This window comes from Temnothorax curvispinosus, unplaced genomic scaffold (genome assembly GCF_003070985.1).
Source record: "Temnothorax curvispinosus isolate PA1 unplaced genomic scaffold, ASM307098v1 QBEX01010307.1, whole genome shotgun sequence".
In the NCBI taxonomy this organism is placed as follows: Eukaryota; Metazoa; Arthropoda; class Insecta; order Hymenoptera; family Formicidae; genus Temnothorax; species Temnothorax curvispinosus.
Window position 1 is genome coordinate 430,518 of NW_020220087.1, and position 4,771 is coordinate 435,288.

The 4,771-nt window shown below is 43.2% G+C and overlaps 1 protein-coding gene across 2 annotated transcripts in view; it reads left to right on the forward strand.

Moving 5' to 3' along the window:
- Positions 1-245: 245 nt before the first annotated feature.
- The window catches only part of LOC112460040 (acid sphingomyelinase-like phosphodiesterase 3a), a 42,799-nt gene continuing 38,273 nt past the window's right edge, over positions 246-4,771 (forward strand). Inside the window, exon 1 of one of the 2 annotated variants that reach the window (XM_025024467.1) lies at positions 246-903. The gene's annotated coding sequence lies outside the window, so the exon portion shown is untranslated. The remainder of the gene's footprint in view (positions 904-4,771) is intronic. The other variant, XM_025024468.1, reaches the window with a different exon arrangement.

The following is a 4,771-nucleotide window of genomic DNA, read 5'->3' on the forward strand; positions in this document are numbered from 1 at the left end:
AGAGAGAGAGAGATAGAAAAAGAGACACCAGAGCTTCCCCTCACACGTACGCGATACGTACGCGGCTGGTGTACGCGTAAAGAGCGTGTTGTCTCACGGTCACGCGTGTGCGAGGTACGTAATGGGTTGAAGAGAGCTGAGAGGGCGCAGTCGCGAAGCTGGAGCCACCCTCGCAACCCCCGGCAAGCAGCGGCGGCGTCGGCGTCGGCGTCGGCGGCGTCGGCGGCATCGGCGGCGTCAACCCCACCGGAATACTGTCCCGAGGAGGCAGCGAGTTCGACTCGTGCCGGGTTGCGAACCGCACACGGTTCGTCGATCGTTCACCTCGCGCAAGTGAGGGGGTGTTTTCGCTGCCAGAGACACAGCGTCGCGACGCGACGCGACGCGACGCGGCGTGGGAACGCGGCAATTTTCTCGTCGCTGTCTCCTACTTTCCTCTTTTTCTCCAGCTGTCGACGGAGGCATTAACGCGCTGCAAACCGCGTTGCCAAAAAAAGTATCGAGATGAATAAAGTATCGGGTGCTGAGGAATAGATATACGATTTGTCTCGTCGCGAGTGCGGATAGAACCTCGCGGTGCCATCGGCAGCGGAAGAGGCGAGCACGGGTGAGTTAGGGGGTCGTTCGCCGGCGGCGGCGGAGAATGATCCGAGTGGGGAAGGAACGTTGAAGACTCTATCTTCGGGAGAACCGATATATAAGTCGCGCGCCGGGCCGGTTGGAACCGCTCTGTGATTTATAAGCTGCAATCGTAAATCCGTTCGCAATCGGGTTGGAGAAGAAAGGAAAAAGGTGTGTGTAGGTGTGCCGTGGGTGTACGTGTGTTCTCCGGTATGACCAGTCACGAGTGAGGCTCTCTCCCCGGTATCCCCGACATCCATTCTCGCGGAATCACACGAACACGTAAGTGCTGATTGCCTTTCGGCCCGCGGTCGTACGACGTGGGCTTTATCACTTCGCGTAAACGCGGTCGGTTCGAGAGGCGTAGAGGCGGAATGAGAGTTCTGTCGTTTGCGTCCACGTAAGAGTCTGTGTATAATTTCTCCAAATTGGAGACTCCGTCCGCGTTTGCCGACGGAAAGGAACAGGTAATTTTATCTCGGCACCTTATTGGTTTCCCTTCGGGGAAAAGTGTCGAAGCATTCCGAAAGATATTGACGTACCTGCAACAATAATTTTTTCGCTATCGAGATGGATACTAGTAGATTGAAAGATGGAAATCGAGTATTAGCAGATTGTTGAAAAATGATATTCTGATGAGAGAAAACATTTGAAATTGCTAGTACCAGTAAAAGTATTACTTATTAATTATCTTAAACGTGCTTTTTAAGGCACTGAACTACATATTTCAAGACGCTAAAGCATGCAGCAAATTGTACGTTTGGAAGTACGATATTTCAAACATTTTTGTTGTCATAAGAACATTACGTTTGACGTTTAGTTGATATTTCAAGTCCATTCTTCCATCACATTTTGGGCAGTTTGGCATCGATTGTAATTATTTCAACCGAGTTTTGAACTGCTCACCGCAAAACCATGTTTATAATAAAAGAACAACGATAATGTGTGGCTATTTGGCATTCAGCATTTGTTATAAACGTCTACTCTTTCGAGCTTATTTATATCTGTCTTCTTTTTCTCTTCTTTTCTCTTTTTATGAATTCTTTATTCATATAAAGAGATTTGGCAAAATGATTTGACTCGTACTAGCAAAAAATCGTCTGTCTCCTCTTTTCTCGTGAGCGTGGCTTTTAGCAGTTTGTATTGGATTACAGAATTTAAGAATTACTTTAATACAAAGGCCGAAATTTATACTTTAATGAAATCGCAATGATCCTCTTTTTTCTCTCTTTAATAATGAGCCATAAAGCAAGCATCTTGACCTTTTGTTTCTTCTTTCTTCGCATTCAACGGTTTCGAACGTATGCATTTTTCATTGTCTGGATACGGAAAAAATAATGAACTTGTGAGCGATTTTATCGATTTCCAGAAAAATAGCAAAGAAATTTCTCGACATCCATTCTGCTTTCACCAAAATATAAATTCATTTAAATTGATTTTCCGATTTCGAATGTCGCGAGGATGTTAGAACTGCCATCCGTTATAATTGAGTTCAAGCTTCTCCGCTCCTAATTCACTGCTTTCCTTAAACGCTGCATCCAATTTACACTAGGTACTGCTCAGTAAAATCAGAATTCCGTGGAAGAACTTGCTTTAGAATCTTTAGAATCTTATCTTTCACAAATGAATTATAAGTATCTTTCAACTGGTATGCGCTTATTTAATGAAACGACCAATAAGATGCTTGAAAATATATAATAAATTAGCGCATATATATAAATATTAAAAACATATTTTTATGTAATGTATTTTTATATAAAATTACATATCGATTTTATAGTAATGTTTATAGAAATGTTTATTGAACAGAAACATCATTCAATCCATAAGGCATTGAAGATACTCGTACTTTCTTTCTTCAGCTGTAGAGTGACATTTCGAAATCGTCGCCCGTCTTTCGAATGTGATTTTCCGAAAGCTGAGAACGCACGGAAGTTGATTGAGTCGTCTAATTGGCAACCAGGCGCGGCTTTGATCTGGAAATTGCAATTTCTGTTGTCTCGGGGCGCGGTTGAATTGTTCCCGGTGTCTGTGTCTGTTTGCGCGGCGCGTTATCGCTAAACGAAACAATCGGTCCTCCCGGTTGCCCCCGCGAAAAAGAACTTAAACTTTACTTTAAAACGTCCTAACGGAAGATAAATTATTACGAATCCGCGTTAAACCCACGTGGCGGCAGCCGGGAATGCACAAGGAATACATTAATGCGAAATGCATCGCGCGCTCTTGCGGCTGCTCCGCCGCTCGCGAATGCAAAACTAACATCTGCGTTATCCCCGAGAAACGCAAAATCGCTTAAGCGCGTCTTAAGCGGGGGAGGCGAAACTTTCGCTATATCCGTCTGACAGTTATCCGATACATTACACGGCGGGATACCCGATATATTATGCGCGGCTGGGTACATATACCGTGCGAGTACACGCCGCTCCGCGCCGAGCGGATAATTTTATTCTAGCACGCGAATTCTCTTCGGCGCGGCACGCGCGAATATTACGCTTTTTCTTCGGACGAGCTATATGTACATACATATAGATCGTGCGAATCCCACGGTGCCACGGAATCGGCGAGCGATTCGGCGTAATGATATTACGCGCCATAAATTTTACCCTCTAAAGAGGAAAGGGAAAGGGGCCGGGGGGGGGAAGAGGGTTGAACACAGAGATGCGGTTGAACTCTTGAACATCGACCGATGTGCCAGACGTATGTGTGTTGGCCTCGCTTTCATCTCGTTGCGAGCTCTAATGTGCGGCGCGTTGCGGCTGCATCTGCATCTGCCAGGTCTCCGCAGATGCACGCCCTGCCAAATTCGCGAATACGCGCCTCGCTCGTGGCTTTGTACAATTAATCGACGTTTCCGTCAACGGCATCTTTCCTCCATAGTCGAACAGTGCTCAGCCTGACGGTGTACGGTGACCTCTTTCCCGCGGTTTCGTCACGACGCTGACTCGCGACAACTCGCTCGTCGAATTAGATGAAGTGATCATCCGCGTGAGGATTATGCCTACGTAGTATCTTCCTAGGATAGAGGAATAGGAATTGTACCGCAAGCAGTAGTTGAAAGTCCCATAAACTTAGCACATTCGCCGCTCCACCAGCGAGACACTTTTCTCGAGAAATGCAAGCGAGAACGAAAAGTTTGAAACGCGCCTTGCTTAGCTGGCGTTTATAAGCGAGCGATAATCGAACCGTATATTCGCCTTTATTACATTTCTATTTTATTTTGCTTCGTTGTTTTGTCATTTTATTACGCATTTATATAATTTCAAGGAAACTCTTGGAAGTACCAGCATGAAAATTACGCGTTTTGGTCGACCCTCGCTACGAGTGGAGTTGGATTATTAAATGTTATATTTTTCAAGTTTTTGCATTATAGTGCAAAACTCGTAAAAAATAGTTTTTGCAACGCTCGTACGGCGTGCAAGCTCAACGATGCGGCCGTCGTATACACGTCACCGAACAAGTTTCTCAAAAGAAAAATTCCGCGGTGAAACATAAAAGGTCGACTCGGTTGAATTCGGAATAACATCGCACTAATAAGATTCTGTATTATATTATAGTAATTTTATATTATTTTGTATTATATATAGTAATTATCTATCGATATCTTAATTCTTAATTATCAGAAAACATTGTACCGAACAGAAATAAATTGCTCTGATGCCATTGTTTCGATAGCTCGAAATATATTGAAGCACGTTAACTTACTGTTTCAGTTATCGCAAACAATATTTTGCAATAATTTAAAGCTTCTGTTTTCTTCACTGCAGAACCGTGTTGAATTATGATGTAAGATGAGAAATTACGTAAACTTTTTCCTTGCACTATTCGAGATAAGTGAGTTCTTCTCGCACGCTATCACGGTTACAGTATAGTATTGGTAAAATATACCGACCTCTCTTTTTAATTTGTGGATTAATAGATAGCTACATTTTGTTGCGAGGTTTATTTTTGTTGGAAATGTAGGATGCATGCAGATTAAATTATACGTTTGTTTACTAATACAAAATAGAAAGAGGTGTTTTTAGAATCTATTATTAATTTATATTATATTGAATATATATGATGACAAGAAGATTAATTTAGAAATGAAATTGTTTGTTCCGCCAATAATGATTAAACCAGAAAAGTTTATTATTCTCGACTACAATTGGCA